We start from the raw sequence: 19,335 nt of genomic DNA on the forward strand, positions 1-19,335 counted from the left end.
CGTGAAAAGAGTGACACAATGTCTGAACACAGACTTACTCTACAGCTGCAATGACAGATTGCGTACATCTTCTCTTTAACGACTGTAACTGAGTTGACAAAATCAGGGTGACTCATTTAAAAGCTTGTTGAGGAAGCTGTTAAAGGACACTCAGAGTGAATTTAGATGAAACCTGAAACACAGAATCCTAACACAACGCTCTCTTGGCTAATTATGGAAGAAATGGATAATTTTGAATGGGAGTTAGAGATTGCATTTAAGTAAACACTTAGTGAGCATCTTTGGCATTAGCTTTACTTTACAGATCCAATGTCTACACCAGTCTTTCATATAGCGTCACGCTTGGTGATAATTACCCATCTGGATCAGTGTTGAGGTACAGCTGCAGCTGGAGCTGGTGTTCAGCTGTTGAAACCTCATTGATGTTGAGATTTATATTAACTTTTAACTCTGGAGGCTCTGTAGTCAGCATCCTGACCATGCGTAGACATATATTGGACAAAATGTAAAACAACATGTGAAATGAACAAAAGAGAAATTTAATAAAAGAAACTGGAAATTGCAATTACACCCAGACATGCCTGTTCTGCAGTGTGCTGATGCAGAACCTAAATCATGACCATGTTTTATACTATATCCTAACTCCCATTCAAAATCATAAGTGGCAATGGAAGCCTTCAGCATGAGTTATGACACACCAAAAATGTACCGTGTTATTACTCGTCTTTATTTCTTGTTGTTCTGAAACATATTACATAAGTTGATCATTATGTCCTTGCAATCAAATCTCACATGGAGACTCAATGGTGTATCATACGGTTTAACTTCCTGACTTCTTTGAAGGTTAGCATTTTTTTAAGGTAATGCACTTACCTCATATTTGCTATAATTTGATCTCTGATTTTGGAATTTGCATAATCGTCTTAAAACTGAAATAAGCTGAATGTTAATATGCTTAAGACATCAGAATATCAAGTTGTAGTGTCTGAAATAATCCTTTAATACTTAAAGTCTTGTGTATTTTATCTGAAATGTCCATTTAATATATTCATAGTCAGTATCTAACTCTATATTGTAGTGTCTGTGGGCAGAGTCCTTTGTAGACAGGTAATTTAGGGGAATTTCTTCTTATTCTTAACAGCAAAACAAATGGCCCCACAAATTTTCCGGTTACTCTCCATATTTTGGACACATGACTTTCCCACTTTGTGTGTCTGTTCCCTGAGCAGCAATTACCAAGACAGGCTGGGCTCCTGTGGAGCCAAGGAAAAGGTCTAATAATAATAATAATAATGACAATACTGATAATAGTGATCAGTTCCACTTTTTTAAAAAATAAATAAATAAAATGAAGAATGATAATAGACATCAAACTAATTGGATGCAATAAAATAAAATAAAAGGCCGGATCAATAAGCTTCCATTCACATTGTCCATACAAGTTTTGCTTTTCAGTCGGTGTTATCCATTTCGTTGGTCAAGAAAGACGAAATTATTCCCAAATATATACAAACTGTTTGCCTATAACAATGTATGTTAACCTCTCCAGTCCCAGACCTGTCATCAGCACCTTCTTCCATATTCCAAGTGATGGTGGTTCAAACTTTTTCAAATTTAGTGCAATCACTCTTCTTGCATGAAGTAGTCCAAAATCAATCATTTTCGATTGCTTTGTTGTTTTGGTAGTGTCTTTTGGGTATATTCCAAGTATACAGATTGTTGGCATTTAACTATGATCAGTTCCACTTAGTTTTTCCATCTCTGAACCTAGTCTCTAAAACATAGTCCCGTGTTCTGAATGAATGCTTCCCCAGTTATTTCTAATCTGTGACACAGTGGTAGGAGGCAGGTCTATGAAATGCTCACTGCTCTTAGCTTGACTGTGTGGCAGCTTTAGCTTGAACAAAGACGACAATAGAAGCTTGTTTGTTTTTAATTAAGTTCAAAATACTGTATTCTACTTAACAAAGAGATTCGTTTTGTGTTTATATAAGCTATTGTGATTCCATTCTGCAGAGAGTGTTCCTCTTATTGGTGTTTTTCTTTTGTTGTCGTAGTGTCCTTGATCCTGTAGCCAACTGCATAAACACATTGCAGACAACTTGCATCATACTGCATTTGCTGGATGTAACATGTAAAGTGGCAAGAGGAATCTGAGTACCTCTTGGAATGAATGCATTTACGAATAAATGTGTCCAAATATGGTCAGATCTAAATTACAACTAAGAATAAACTAATCCACTAATTTGAACTATCACAGATGTATTATTGTAATGTTCGCATTGTTCATACTGAATACATCCTTCAGACATTCACAGTAAATTGCAGACGATTACAGCAAAAGTCTAGTATCAACCCACAGAGTAATGACTTCAATGAAAGCTGAGTGGGAGCAGGGGTCAAATCCCTGAAACAACACTGGACACGTGGGTAAGAGCTTCTCAAAGTAAGAGAGAGATCTTAGAAGACTTAACAGCAAGAAACGCTGATTTACATCAAGCTGGAAACATTTTCGGAGCACTGTTTGACCAACAGTCTATAAATGGAGAAGATTTGTTTCCGTAGCCACTCACTCCTGAAGCGGGCACAAGGCCAAGATGACCCCTCAGTGAACTATGAGGTTAAAAGGTCTTAAAGTAATCACCGGAGCTGATTAGCATCTCTGTTCAGCGAGGCTATCAAACACAACTCAGGATGAATGGGTGATGAAGCTCCCGCTCTCCAAAAACAGACATCACTGGTCTCTAAAATGATGCAGAGAAACAGGAGAAATAAATAACATTGACCATCTTGTGACAGTTCAATGTTCTGCGGGGAAACTTCTGGACCTGGCATTCATTGGTGTAGATGTTACTTAGACATGTAGCACCCACCTAGACCAGACCAGGCACCCCCATCCCATAGCAATGAGAAAAAGAAGAACAGCATAAGGTGGTCATAATGTTATCAGTGTATAAAGTAATGCACACTTTATTATTTTCATTTCTTTACAAACAAGCTTCTCAGACTTGCTATACTTCACACTATACTTAGTAGTGATTTCATTACCTGTTTGCTGTATTCTCATGTCTAACTTATATTTGCATCTATGTCTCTGTGTCAGTCCGGGGCTTATTGAATTCAGTGTCAGACATTTATAAACACTTGAGCTGAAGACATGAGAGGAAAAGGTTGTGGCTACGCGTCACTCTGCACGATTAACCAGAATAGACTCAACCAATCAGAAGAGAAGAGAAGAGACAAAACAGGAAGTAGCACAGGAAGTGGCCACATCCTGGCAACATGCCAGTAGAGGCCAAACACACACACACTACACATGCTTTTGTACTTTAGCTAATGTTGACCGTCATTGACATAACAGATTCACTATCACTACACTGAACTTAATATCATAGTCACGTCCTCTCTAGGTATAAACAGCATTAATGCACAAACACTAAATAAGGAGATTCTAGTGACGTGGTTATAAGTTAATTATTTTTAAAATGTAATCCCATCAACAGAACATTTTCTTCAGCATTTGACGCATAATCTTTTATTTCTCTTCTTGTTTAAGTTTTACATTTAACGCGATGCGTTAATATGTTTAAGCTCAGTTTTTAAACTTTAAGCTGGCTCAATTCTTTCAGTTAACTTGTGTGTTTAGTGATTATTGTATGGTTGTTCTTGTTTTTTTTGTGTCAAATAATACCACTTAAAAGGTTAAGAATAAGATTTGGTTTCGGGGTTAGATTCTCGGTTGTGATAGTCAAGCTTAGGATAAGGGCCTAGAGAAGTTCTTATATAAATGTGTGGTCCTCATTAAGATAGCAAGACAAACATGTTGGTGTAGTGTTGTCGGGCGACCACAACTCCCACCCATGCCTTATCCGTGGTGTCTCTCTTTCTCACGCGTTTGCACCACACACCCATACCCTCAGTTCAACAGAAATTCACCTACCACACCTCACACAGAGCCCCGGTGGGATTAGTCTGGCTGGCTGCCCTCAGAAGTGAGTGGAGGTGTGTTTTTTTTTTTTCTGCGGCCCGTCATCGAAACTGCTGACTCCTCCACATTCAGAACCTCCACGGGAATATCACTTGTCTGAGGTGCCGGGGAGCAGTCAGGACTTAGTGCGCAAATCACCATGTCACACTGACACGCTGCAAAACACCGCAGACACACACGGCAAGCAGCTAGCAAGAGAGCGGATGGTCTTATCCCACAAGAAATCTGTCCTGAGTGGGCGTCTTTAGGATAGAACATTACTAGTGATCTGGTTAAGATCTGGTTTTAATTTCCAAGTAGTCATCCAAGTAAGGTAGCAGGCCTTTATTTTTAATTCCGTCTTTTCTGTAAGTTTAGTTGGTCATATTTAGGACAATGTCTTGTTAGCGGAGTATGCCGACATAATGTTGTTAATACAAACTCTGTGGATCTGATCTGAGTTTATTAAACACCTGCAGTTTCATATAGCAGCAGGATCCACGCAAGTATCTCCAGCTACTTATCTGTGGTTAGCACTGATGCCTCACAGCAAGAAGGTTCTAGGTTCTAATCCATGGGCCCGACTGGGGCCTTTCTGTGTGGAGTTTGCATGTTCTCCCTGTGTCTGCGTGGGTTCTCTCCGGGTACTCCGTCCAAAGACATACTTGTTAGGGTAAATTGGCGACCTCTCCAGGGTGTACCACGCCTGCTCGCCCAATGACAGCTGGAACAGGGCAATGGGACAGTTTTATTTAGGTTGCTGTCGGTTCAAATCTGACCTGTTTACTGAAGTCAAAATATTTTTGTGTTCCGTTGTTTCAAAATCTTTTTTTATTGGCAGGATATTTGCAGGAGTGACGTTCCTGTTTATTTAGATGGTTTCCAAATGATGCGTTTACTTGCGTACCGAGTGCAAGTGGTCACAGGAGCCCCATGAGGTAATGCATTCTAATACCGGGTGTGACCTGATGTTCTGTCCACGTGGATCACCCAAGATACTTTAATGCCGGTGTAAATAGTGACGTGCAGAAATTACCCTAGTTGAACAATGGAGACTTGAATAGAGAGATATGACGGCGCAGGCAATTTGAAGGAATAAATAGCTACTGGTGAAAATGACACAATCCTGTTGTGTACACGCTGTAGAAAGGAAAAGTTTAAATAACACCTCATGGTGCATTGCGAATGCTTTTCTTCATAGTTTGGTGAGCACTGTGATCGAATGCCTTTTCAGGTAAACTGCAATAACACAGGTGCTCAGCTAATAAGACACAAGTCTCATTCATCATACCCTGTGTATTGGCTGCAGCAGTGAATAACATGTTAATCATCCAGGTGCACACACACAACCATTCATTTCTTCTTTTCAGACTCACAGTAACAAGCTCTGGTGATCTGATCAGAGCCAAACGCGTCCAATAAAGGGCCGGTGCGGGAAACATCACGGGAAAACATGGCACTTTTATTGAAGTCATTAATTTTCCCGGCGGGGTGTCAGGTCGAGGCCAGGAGGGCTCTGAAACACGGACCGCTGCTCGGCCACCCAAGCATAAAATGAATAAGCAGGATTAACTACCTGCAGCCTTCAACTTCCCCTCTGTCTCTGGGCTGCAGGCTCTGGACTCCTTCTGTCTGTCCTGTTCATTTTTTTTTTTTACTTTTCTTTGGCTTACCTCGTTCTCTCTGCTACACTTCTTCACGTCACACATACCATGTGTACTAAATGTACATATTTGCAAGATAAAGCATTTTTAGTCTTGACGTGTCTGAGTTTTGCTTGTGTAACTTCAGAGATCGAATATTGCAACCATGGCAACAGATTTTAAGCTTTTCATTTAACGTTGTGAAAGAAGTGATTGGTTTGGGCCAAGAACAGACGCATAGGCAAAAGTTTAGGGTTCGTTTTAGGATATGTGAAATAACCTTTGTAGCAATAACATGCATTATAATTTGGATCTGTATCCAGTTGACAGTGTGCATGTGTTTTTGTTTGTACATGCAAACTGTGAACCAACTGTCTTCCCTTAAATGGAAACTACTGTTTTTTTACAACCTGGACCTTATTTCTGGCATAAAATACCATCGTTTACTCACCCATATAACTTTTGTGTCATTTGCACTTTTTTAGGAAATAATTAGATCAATCAATATAGCGGGAGTGACAGGGCACCGAGAAGCAGCCTCTAAATAATGCAATATCTGCAGGGAAACTTGTTGATTTCGCCAATATTTTGTAATGATACTAAGGCCCAGGTTGTAAAAAACAGCAGTTCCCCCTTTAAGCCCATGTGGGTAGTAAATTAGAAACATTCGTGTCTTGCAAAGGGAAGCTTTTTGGTGACGATGTAACTGAACCGCATCGTGTTTGTATTGGAAGCTCTTAATTCCTGTATTCCTGTAGTGAAGGTGTGTGGGAGCCAGTGTCTGGGTAGATTTTTGCATCTTGCTCCAGTTTCCTTCAGGATGGAACCAACAGACAGAAAAACCTGTTGCTGTAAGCTTCATTTTAGTACTAACTACTGCTTCAGTTACACAAATCCTGTAGAAAGGTCAAATACTCTGAGACTATGAAACCAACAAGAGGAAATGTGGAAAAGGAAAAGATTTCTAGAGAAACGCCGGCTAATTCATCTCAAACAGACTATACAAAGGATCAAAGTCCAGCTCACAGTTCAATGAATATCCTTATCAGACTCTCTTTGTTTCCTTTTATGTCTGTTTTCTGTTACTGTAAACAGGCTGCTGGTCAGCGGACGGCCCGTGGATGCAAATGGAAGTTTTTGATTGAGTTCATGCTTCCCGGAGCTGAATATAGAACCAGGAAGTGAGACACGTGAAAGTGGGGTTAACCTTTGACTGTATGTGTGTGTGTGTGTCAGGCCGTCTGGCATTGCGGCACCTTGAATACCTCAAATACTGAGTGTGAACTAGGTGGGGTATACATTTGCAAAGATTTTTTTTAGATCTGATCCGTTCATTCATTCATTCATTCATTTTCTGTAACCGCTTGTCTTCTGGAGGTTTGCGGGGAGCCTATCCCAGCTGTCATTGGGGCGAGAGGCGGGGTCCACCCTGGACAGGTCTCCAGTCTATCACAGGGCTAACACAGAGAGACAGACAACCATTCACACTCACACCTACGGCCAATTTAGAATCACCAATGAACCTAACCAGCATGTCTTTGGACGGTGGGAGGAAGCTGGAGTAGAGACTGATCTGTTTACTGAAGTCAAAATATTTTTGTGTTCCGTTGTTTCAGGATCTTTTTTACTGGCAGGATATTTGAAGGAGCGATCATTTGGTTTCCAAATTATGCGTTTATTTGCATACCGAGTGCAAGTGGTCAGTTGAGCCTTATGAGGCAGTGCATTCTAATACGAGGTGTGACCTGGATCATGGTTAATTCCAGGTGTGAAAAGGGTCATTAAAGTGGCACAACACTGTTTTGTTCTAGCTGTAGAAAAAAAAAAAAAACATGTTCATGGTCGTTGTCCATTGCAAATGCTTTTCTTCATAGTTCAGTGAAAATGCGAGACGTGAAATTTGGAAAAAATCCCCAAAACTGCTAAAAAAATTGATCAGGTGGAGATAAAATGAGTCCCAGAGGGTAAAAGTGACAACAAAAACACTCGTAATGTGGTCGAATGCCTTTCCAGGTAAACTGCAGGTGCTCACCCTGTGTACTGGCTGCAGCAGTAAATAACATGTTTCTCTGAGTGATTCATGGGACAAACAAAACTACAACTACAGAACTACAAACAAAGATGAGGAAGGACAGAAAATGACCCGTTTGTATTTTCAGTCAGAACCGCTGAGCATTTATTTTTTTACAGACTGTTAAAGAAGCCCACACCTGTAAAAGTGTGTGTGTGTGTTTAAGTGGAAGGTCATCCTCTGACTGCGATCTCTGTCATCTCCGTTATCCTGTTCTGTTCGGTGATCTTTCCTCTCGTCTGTTGACCTTTAAGCCTTTATTGTGAAATTAATTTACGTCTGGAAAAATTGGCAAATTCAGACTGAACTGGATCCAAAACTGCAAAGCCAACATGAAAAACTACGCATTTCCATCTGCAGCTGCACCAATGTCCTAGTGCAAGAGAAAGTAATGACCAGCAGTGTTGCATCAGTTGTAATCCCTGCGGTACTCGACAGCGTCTTCACTGAATGTGCCTAAAATGGACGTGGGGTGCATTTCAACACGGCCTGCTCCTCATACATGGACCCGTGATGGAAAGGGTTAATCAATAGAGAAAACACACCACACAGACACAGATGAGACGTCCACATGACGACAGCGTGGGTCCTTGGTCCTTTCAGTCTCATGACTCAGCCCGGCGGCTGATGATGACGGGCTGGGAGCTGTTATCATGCGGTGGCTCTCTGTTTTCTCCGCTGTCGTCGTTCTCTGCTGCGCTCAGCAGCACTGTCATCTTGTCCAACATGCACTGTGGTGACAGACGGCGTGTTCTGGCTGCGCCGTAGCAGCAACACATCCTGTCCTGATTGTTATTTTCACCCATGCTGTAGCTGTTTGCTGGTATGTAGTTGTTAAGACTCATTAGTGACGTGGCCTGGAAAAACAGACTCACTCAGACATTTATTTTAGACTAAAGGTGCTTTTAGAGGACTGCAGGACCTAGACGCCGTAACTTACTTATGTGTCGTTTTTGCCGGTCAGGTTAATTTTTGTTTCTACTTCCTGCTTCACTGGCGACTGAAACTTTCGCTGAATTTTTGCCTAACACAAGTCATACAAATGTTTGTATCTCCCAACCTCCTCAGTTAACCTTTCCTTCATCGTTCCATCTTTATTGATCCAAAACAATCAATTCGGAAATTGCAGAGATGGAGTAGCAGACGGAAATACTAAAGCAGAAACACGCTACTACCAAGTGGACCAATCACAGCTCTTGTGGTCTGCGTTGTCGCGGTGCGTAGTTACGTTTCTGGGGAGGTGCACGTTAGTTACGGCACTAGGGTCTGCATAGGGGTCTAAAGATGTAAGATTGTCATCATTTCTTCTGCAGCTTTACCCTAAAGCATCCTGGTGTTGTAATAATGCAGGGTTTGCAGAAATAGATAATATCATATATGTTTTTCCGTAGATGGTTTCTAGATGGTAGATTCTTTTGCACGCCTCTCACTCCTTTTGCTTACACTGCAATTCTCCTTCTGTTTATTCAAATCTGATGCATTGCTTCCCGTGCACCAGAGGGTTTTCTCCCAGAAAGCTGCTTAAACATTTTGTCAGGTCAGGGAATAAGCTTATACACAGTTGGAATCACTGGATTCATCGATTGAGTTTGTCTGTCTTTGTGACTTGTACCTTTTAAGAGTTAAAGGAACATGTAGAGCGTAGACCTTTTGTACCAGTCATAAGCTGTTTTTTGTTGTTGTTTTTTTAAATACACTGCTGCACTATACTTTTCTAGACATTACCCAGACGCGCTGCATGTGAGAAAGCAAATGTCTGGTAGGACATTAAATAGACTTTACTTTGACAACTCCCTAGTGCAAAGTCTGAGTAATGTCCGACTGAGGCCATGTTTATGTGTGTGAGACTTTAGCAAGTGTGAATTTAGTATAAATAAAGTTAAAAAAGGCAAAATATTTTTTTTTAACTTTTAGGATTTTATTGGAATATTTTGCCAACTTATAAGGGAACGTTCACTACTTGTGTGAAAACTTTCAGCAGCTGCTGCAGTTTTCTACCCCGTCCTCAGTTAGCCTGTACTTGCAGCACCCCCTTCACTATAACCTTATGTCCTCTTTATGTCACATTCTCTTGGCTTCCTCTTCTCTAAGGCTCTGATCGCTTTGCTTTTTGAAGATATTTTCATACCTCTGCCAGGTGCAGCTGCAGGCATTACGTTTCTGGGCACGTCTCATTTGTCTGGAGGGAATTTTCATCAAACATCCACTTCAACTCGTGAATAAACTGATTAGAATTTGGGGGGCAAGGGTCAAAGGTCACTGCTGACCTTAAAAAAAAATACATTTCTTTTTTTTGCCTTAATTTAAGGATTCATGCTAATTATGATATGTAACAGGATAAAATTATAACAACATTTTATATCCAAACGATCCCAGTTGTTGATGCATGGAAACTGCTTCATCCCTGAGTGACTGGTGGAGACATGCAAGTGCAAGGCCGTAATTGTCTATAGAGTCTGCTGAACTTCACGTCAAAGTAGTCCCTCTACATTTCCATCCGCTCTGATGACAAGTAGCTGTGTTTAATTTATTTTTGGTTCCCCTGGTTTCAAACTGCAGGACTCGTAGCTCCATGCTGTTCATTTCTTTTTCTTATTTTTTGTCTCTGCTTGTATTTTTACCATGGGAGAGGCTGATGTGACATTTAGGGGTGCACAGCTCCTCATGAACAGGTTGAATTTGTCAACTTTAAAATGCTCAGTTCTCTAGTTTTGTGCAGTTTTGGGGGTAAACTGAATAAGCTTCACAGAAAAAAAATAATAATAGCAGTTTAAAAGACATGTTCTTGAGTGAGCCTCCATGTCCTTGCAACTGGGACTAAATACTTTGAGCTCTACTGGAAACTATATCTAAATAATAGACATTTATTTGAGGACACACTGGATGGACAGGGACACCTTGGTGGGACCAGTGCTGCTCGATATGACGCACGCTGTGCAACAGTTTCCTGCCGAGCTTTACAAATTTACCTCATGCAGACATGTGTAACAGACATGTTCTGGTCTCAGCTGACGACACAGACTGACTGCTGCTCCGTGCTGACACACGCCCTGCAGGGACGTCGTAGTCAAACACCGTAGTAGTGCGTTTTACTCCAAAGATATAACAGAAACTGATTACCTTGCTAGAGACTGAGCCTTTCTAATAATACGGTCTGGTTTGTTTGGTCCAGATATACCCAATTATCTTAACTGTAATCTCATGTGAAGTCACCATCTGCCGTGACTCACCTGTAAAAGGATTAGGCCGCTGATGGATCGTTGTAATAACCGTGACCCGGGGTAGAAGAAGCCACACTGCCGGTGACAACGGTTTGTCAGCACTTCCTGTAGCTGAGGTTTTAAGCGAGGTGATGGATAGTTTGAGCGTATAATATCGTCATCATCATGAGCGTCGTCAGTCTGATTAAAAAACTGCTGGTAAGTTACTTTAAGGATCACAGCAGGGGCTCTGTGATATATTGTGGTAATGTTGAGGTAGATTTTACAGATGAAAACTGCTCATTGGAAACGTGGTCTAGCAGTACATCAGCTCTGATCTGATCACTTTTTAAGGTCATGCAAGAATTAAAAAAAAGCACTTTTAAATCACCAATAGATAGAAACATGGGCACAGTTCAAGACGAAACATCTCTAAAGCTAGAAATCACCCAATCTAAAGACTGATGGATGATCTCGAGGTAGAACATCATTCATTTCTTTTCCACATGTCAAATGCAAGTTCAACAATTTATGTTCGCTCATGTTTGATTTATTGTTGTTGTCCACGTTTATTCTGTGGGGACACGAGGATGTCAGGGCGGCTTCATCAGTCTTAGTATTACGATGTTTACAGCGTTAGTGAAAGTGGTACTTGAAGTTAAGTAGTGTTTGCTTCAGTGATAGTGGTTTCACTTGTAGCATGAAGCATGTATTTTCACTGATAAAACAGCTGCAGCCTTTGCTGTTTCACAAATGCACAAGAAGTCCTCCACCCTGAGGGATCAGATCAGTTATTTGTTCTTACACTCTGAAGCATTTGAATATTTTCTGAATTAACGTGCAGCAGCAGGAAATAGACTGTAGCATTTTTAATTTTCTGGTTGGTTAAGTTTAGGCACAGATATAATTTAGTAAGTTAAGAAGATCAGAGCTTAGATTAATATATTTAAATAGACGATGTTTGGCATCAGGGTAAAATGAGATTATACACTGATCACCCACAACATTATGACCACTGACAGGAGAAGTAAATAACACTGACCACCTTGTAAAAATTCAGTGTTCTGCTGGGAAACTTTTGGACCTGGCATTCATTGGTGTGGATGTTACTTAGACATGTAGCACCCACCTAGACCAGACCAGGCACCCCCACCCCATAGCAATGACACTCCTTGATGGCAGCAGCCATCCCCAGCAGGATGCAGCCTGACACAGACGCACACACACAAAAACACTTTAGGAACAACTAAAAAAAAAACATGAACAGCACAAGGTGTTGACCTGGCCTCCAAATTCACTAGATCCCAAACTGATCAAGTATCTGTGGGATGATCCACAGAGGATCCCTCCCCTGAAAAAGACCCTCCCACTAACAACATTGTGTTACTGGACACCACAGGACACCCTCAGAAGGCCCATGTCCATTTTCTGAACTGTTTTGGAGGCAACAAGGGAGACCTACACAATATTAGGAAGGTGGTTTTAATGTTGTGGCTGATTGGTGTATATTGGTGCAGAAGCAGACAACCATTTACAATGTTAAAAGTCCAGTGTTTTACCATCATTTTACCATTTTTTACCATTCGTCCATCCACCTCAACCTCCTCTCTGTGCAGAATCTGTGGCTCTATAACTGCATCACCTGCTTTCCTCCTGTGCTCCTGTGATAATTACCGTGAAACTATGGGGTGTAATTAACTGCTGGCACATACAACCTCCGGAGTGGTATTATATCCGGAGGCAATCTCCATAATTTATTTAACTAGAAGCCTGACGTGGCTGTAAATATATAAAATCTGAGAGATGTTTGATAGTGAGTGATAAGACTGCTCTGCAGCCCTCAGTAGCTGCAGTCCTGCACCACCACGTTTGCCTCTGTGTAACATGAGCCCCGATCCTACGGCCGCTGGACTGATTCCAGGTGACACAGCAGATATGACTGTGCACGTCACAGATGTTGTTTAGGCAAATGGGCTAACGCTGTGACCAACAAAGGAAATATCTCTTAATCAGGCCTCAAGTTAGGAGCAGCTAACAGAACTCACTGTGTTTGGAGAACAATGATGCAAATAACTTTGTTTGGACACAAAGATGTCTATCAGTTGGCCTACAGCAGACAAGAGATGTAGAGTTTCTCAGAAAACTATTGTAGCTTACATAATCTTTCTTTTGGGATATGCTGGTTCAGTGGGTAGGTAGCAATTACATAATTTGCATTGCAAATTGAATTGAAGATGTCTCTCCTGCAGACTGAGTCAGATAATTTTCACGGAGCAAGGGCCATAGTCAGTAGCCTGGATACCAGACTCTCTGACTTTGCAGAGAGTCTGGCCTAGCTCCATTGGCAAACGTTTATTTCCTGGTGGGAGGGCACGGTTTGAGGTTTAAAATCATCGGAGTTCCTTTAACCAATCACTAACGTTTGGTAATGACGTATGTTATGCGCCGGAGCCTTCAGGCTCTGCTGCCTCGTACTTCCGCTTTCAAGAACGCAACAAGTTAACAAATCGCTACTCTACCATCCCCTATTGCAATTAAGGACGCGAAATTGGAATAAAAGTGCTGTAATGCCAGTAAGCATATCCACAACGGAGCGAATGGCTTCGAGTATATCCGTCTCCGTTCGTGTAAACATTTCACACTCGGCGCGCAACTGAAACGTAATCGCTCTCAGACCCGCCCTCTGTTCGCTGATTGGTCCGCCAACCAGTTGGCCGGAGTAAACGTTAGCGGATCAAGCTATTCCAGACGGAGTACTGCAGGGAATGCAAATGAGCGGAAGTACGTAGGCAGGCGGAGCCAGGCTACATAGTCAGTCCAAACAGAGGAAGAACTCAAATGCAGGACACCGGAGGAAGGTTTCTAAAGAGCAAAACTGACTCTAATAGATAATTGTTAAGCTGAACAAGTGTTCCAGAGCATGGAGGATAGATGAAGGCTGACAAATGTGCAAAAGGTCAAACCATAAGTTCAACACAAAGACAACGAGACTAAAAAGCTGCACGGTTCAAACCAAGACGACTTGAGTAGCAGCAGGCGGGGAACACAAGTGACGAGACAATTGCGAGGATAGAAAGTAAAACAAAGCATGGTCCAGAAAAATGTTTTTTAATGCAAAACAGGAAGTAAACAACAGAAGGTCGATCGAAAAGTGCTTCTGTTCTGAGAGATTCAACGAGTGACTATCATGACTGATGGCTACCCACCAGTGTTCCCTCCCATGGCTGCAGTCCCTACATGTGCACCATCATCTGAGTTTCTATCCAAGAGAGTACGGATGTTATCGCGGCTCCCACAACATTTTCATTGGGGGTTGCATGTGTTTGCCTCAGCAGCTTCTCCCCCAGGCGAGGCAGCAGTTTCACCGGACCTTCTCAGATTGTTTCCCTTTTCCCCCACCGTCTCGGGTCCCTGGAGTAGTTTCTGAAGCACACTGGATGAGTTTCATAACAGCTTGTTTAGAATGAGGTTTTAAATGATGGTGTCCACTTATTGCTTCCCCTGGAGTCCATCTGTTGTTTGCCAGTTTAATGTGACAGCAAAAGACTGTTAAAGTTCCACGGAGGAGCTTTATGTGTTTATTGGTGCATAATGTTTTTTATTGTTTTTTTTTGGTTTTGTTTTTTTAAGTGACAGCGCTTTGGGAAATTGCAATGAGAACAGTCTAGGCAGCACAGAGTCCCACAAGCCCTGCAGGAAGAAAACAAAATAGAGTATCAGCCATCTGGAGGCTGCTGAGCATGAATGAAAAGTCACTCGTCCACTTCTGCCTACCGAGGTGGAACTCAACAAAAAACAGTATTTGTTAAATTATATATATATATATTATTTATTGTCCATGAAAACATTGCAATCATATGAATTCATTGTGAACACTCTTCAATCAATACAATTTCCTTAAATGGGGAAGAAAGAAGAGTGATGGTTCAGATGATAAGGCCGATTATAAATTAACTGCTTCGCCACATAATAAAAAAATAATTAATGTGAACACAGCTGGAATATTAAAACCCCTCACTGCACAGGAAAACTGTGCACACACAGTCATGGTCAATCATCCACCATAAGCAAATAATTTTACTATTTCCCTGTATTTTACTTTCCAAATATAATTTAATTGCTTGTTTTCAACCTGTCTGTCTGTCTCTGCGCTGTGTTGTTTATTATTCTGTTGAAACGTGACACTGAGATGTATCTTGTTGTTGTTTTTTAAATGATGACATTCAAATACGTTGGGTGGGGAAGGTTTGCAATGTCTCACTTGATATTCATTTGCATGAATTTTCTCTGACAAACGTAAACGCTCACTGTGAAACTCCACGCTTCCCGTTATTTACTGTGTGCACTTTATTTCCTCGTCCTCCGTGGATCATGTCGAGTGTAAACAAGTCTCAGGTTACCTTGTTGTTTGCTGACTGCAACGGTCCCTGTCTCCATCCTCCTTATCCTCAATCTACCCTCATCAATCTTCATTTCTCCATTTTTCCCACTTTTGTTTTCTTATTACTTTTGTCCTCCTCCTCCTCCTCCACCTTGTTCTCATTATAGCCGCTCGTCCTTCCTCTTCTTTTGGCCCCTCATCCTCTTTCTACATCCCGTTTTTCTCTCCTCAGCTCTGATTAATGAATATGACATACGTTCTCTTTTTAACTCAAGCTTCCTGTTTGCCTTCCTCTTTCTAACCAGGACAGTTATCCTTCTCCAGCTGTTTCTCCTGTTAGCATTGTTATACAGTCGGTAACTCAGATTTGGACTCATTTTTTTTTCTACCGTTCAATTTTAAATCTTTAGACTCGTAGCAGGTTGATTCCTGCAGCTGGATAAAGATACATTAAGCTAGTTTTCTCGTACGAAATGTACACAGAAGCCCTGCTGTGGTCATCTCATGTCTTTAGCGTGGCCTTGTTTATGCGTGATCTTGACGTATTAATGCTTCTGCATTAACTTTACCCTGACACGCAGAGCTCCAAGCTGGCAGAGAAGAGATCCCACTTTGTTATTAATCTCCTCATTAATTACAGAAGTAAATAAGACAATTTGCGTAAACCTCCTAACATGTAATCCAAAGCAAGTCTTGACCCCTGGCCCCATTCAAGAAATAACTACTGGACAGAATGTCCCCACTTAGCTAAAATGTCCTCTCTCTGTCCCGTACCGATATGTGACCTCACAACGTACAAAAGTGTACACACAAACACCCAGAGTAAATACTCAGTTCAACTTGACCCAGTCACTGTGTCTGCACTAGCTGATACAGTCAAGACGCTCTCAACAAACCACCTCCTCCTCTCCTCTCCTCCGGCCCGGCTGTGTTTATTGTTGCGTGGTTCGTCTGGATGACGCTGGGGCTTTTCCCACCACACTTATGGGAGCTGACACTGAACTGTCCTCCCTCCTGTTTATGACTCATTGTGACAGTCGGGGCCCCTCTGGGACACCAGCCTCAAAACTCACAGCCGTGAGGACAGGAGATGCAGCCCCAAGTGTTGTTGCAGATGTGTCTGCAATCACGAGCGCTCCTGGATAAAAACATGAAATACACGCTAGGTGGGTGTGACCCACTCACTGTTCCTAGTAATGCGATTCTGCAGATACTTGACTACATACTTTTCCTTTATTCACCACTGTATTTATTTTTGTTCAGCTCAGTATTTCCATCACGGACATCTTATCTTATGTAGTCTCATCTCTTATCTTTACGGCTAGGGCTGTTAAATGTGTTAAACTTGAGGTTGGTAAAAAGTGAAAAGCTTGTATCATCATCTAATGTGTACACGGATATTTCCCATAAACTACAGCTACTGTACATGCTGTATATTGTTGGTTTACTGCTTCATAATAGTCACGCATATCTCATTACAAACAAGACGGGGGCCATCAGGGTGGTCCACAAAGGAAAGGACCGTGTGAAAACGGTGGTAAAATATACCATGGAGAGTCTTGTGTCGTATGGAAAGTTATTGTTTTTTTAATGATAATGCACAGAAAGGATCTTTGCTGCTTGTTCATCAAACATACATCAGTTGTTCCTTTCTCTCCTGCGCGTCGGCCATAGCTGCTGTTAGTTTGATTGCAAGGTAAAAACTCAGAAGGGGAACTATCAAATTTCTCAAACTGGATTGTAATGGAGAAACAGTCTGGGCAGTCGGTGAGGACACATACAGCCCAGTTTGCCTAATAACCTATGAGTAACGGCAACTCCAGATTTTTTGTTTTGGTGCAAAGAAGAATAAGCAACTTGGGAGAATGTGTATATTTAATAAACTATCCTTCAAGAAAAATAAGTTCAATTTGGGCACATTGCTGTCAGCTGTTCAGTCTTGGTGTTGTGTTCTGTCTACTTATCTTTCTAAAACAATGGAAAAATTAGCGACAGCAGTTATTTTCATTAAAAAAAAAAAAAAAAAAAAGCAGTCCTCTATGTAATTTTCGCACTTTGCAAATTCATGCTGTGGGCCAGATTACAACCTCTGATGGACCACTTTTGGCCCGCAAGCTGTATGTTTGACACCTGTGTCCTAGAGACTATGTTGGGGGTGTAAATGAACAGCTAATTTAGAAATAAATTGCTAAATGTAGAAAAAATGCTATTATTGCAAAAAAATTTTGCTTTCTGTTTTGTCTTTCTGCATTTCAACAACACGAGGGCCCAGCTGATGGATGTCAATAATGATGGTGTGTCCTGTTTGCCTGGTTTAGCAGTTTGGATTTCATTATGAGATGTGTTTCAACTCAAAAATATCTCTATTGAATAGTCATAAAACCAATCAGAACCATTTTGTTGTGAACAGAGTCAACTCGATGGCGCTCAGATGACACGTATGACTATGTCGCTTTTATTTTTCTGTCCGTTGCTGCCAAAATAATGTGACTGACCCGTCAGATTTTCTGCCAGGGAGTATTCAGTTCCCAACAAAGTGACTCCAAATCAGCTTTGACCCAGAAAACCTTTGTAGGTCCTCTGCGTATTTGCTTTTGTTCACATTTTAGTGCTCCTATTCTTCTGGTATTTGTGGCATCATCTGGTATATTTCACAGGACACAGTGAACACCCGGAGACAGACTATGACGTGAAGATTTTATTGGACCCATAAACTGGGAACTTTCAGTGTTTTACTGCAGTGTTCATAGGGGACCTGAGGGCACAGGCTGCACAGGATGCAGCATGATGCAAGCTAAAACATTAATCATTCCATATTTAATTGAGATTATTACCTAAATAGAAATAGAGGCAGATAAAACTCTATGCAATCCTACTTAGCGGTGACAGACACTCCTCAAATTTCACAGGGACAGACAATTGGTAAGGCGTCCTGGTTCAGATGTATTCGATATGGTACGGAGTAACTCAATGAACACAATGGCAGCAGCTGCAGACCCTGTTAGTGTTTACATTGGAGCTGTTCAGCCGCACAACTGCTGTGTTCACTGTCGGAAATGTTTTTACATTCACTGAAGCTAAGAACCAACATGGGCTTTAAATCTAAGGTCCCTTTGGGTTGGAGTGAAGTATAGAAAACAAAAGTGGAACATGATTCGGTGTGAAGCTGTATGTGATTTGGTGGCTAAAAAGGCCTCTTCTGTAGACAGGGTGCTACTTCAAATGTTCTTTTTCCACAAAAAAAAGTGCCCACAGCAAAACTCATTCGTTTTTCGTTTCAGCTTTTGCGCCCCCACAGAGCAGAGCGAGCAAAAAATAGATCCCATTCATTTCAGTGGTGAGAAAAAAATAATAATAATTCAGTATTTTCCGTTGTGTGTATCTACAGTACACATGGCTGGTTCCAATGTGATTATCATCCAGCTTGAGGCTGATAAACACAGAACAAACACTGAAGGGAATTTACCCTCCAAACCATCTGAGCGTTGATCATCAGTGAGAGCTGTGGAGGCAGCAGAATCCATCTGTTGGTGTCTGGCTGCCGAAGCTAACAGCCACCTCCACACTCCTCCTCCATTAGTCAGACTGTCCCTGTTGTACGCTGCCAACTTATCCGTAGACCGCGAGGAGCAAAACGGCACATTATCTCCTCAAGAGCTAATTCCCCCCCCCCCCCCCCCCCCCACGCCGTCTCAGTGGTTCTGCAGCTTCTGCACAACAACCTCAGTTTTCTGCACAGTTCTGTTATATAATTATTTGCACAACATTTTTCTAATGAGGAGAGCATTCACCCACATTTTTACCACAGATTTACAGTGATCAGGCATAACATTATGACCACCTTCCTAATATTGTGTAGGTCTCCCTTGTGCCTCCAAAACAGTTAGTAAGATGGAAATACGACGCTTTAGGAGTGGCTCTCGCTCTTTGTTTCTGTACAAAAACCTCTTTCTGTTCCCCCTAGATGTTCAGATTCCTTCTCCAATGTTTCCCAGTAGATCTTTTTGCTTTCATCCTTTTGAAAAGATGCCCGTCGGTCTGATTGCAAGGCATGCTTGTAAATAGAGGTTGCC

At 41.6% G+C, this 19,335-nt stretch overlaps 1 protein-coding gene across 1 annotated transcript in view; it reads left to right on the forward strand.

Annotated features, from left to right (window-relative positions):
* The window catches only part of gpr4 (G protein-coupled receptor 4), a 44,760-nt gene that overhangs the window by 7,850 nt on the left and 17,575 nt on the right, over positions 1–19,335 (forward strand). The window lies entirely within an intron of this gene.

Source organism: Chelon labrosus, assembly GCF_963514085.1.
Source record: "Chelon labrosus genome assembly, chromosome: 13".
Taxonomy (NCBI): Eukaryota; Metazoa; Chordata; class Actinopteri; order Mugiliformes; family Mugilidae; genus Chelon; species Chelon labrosus.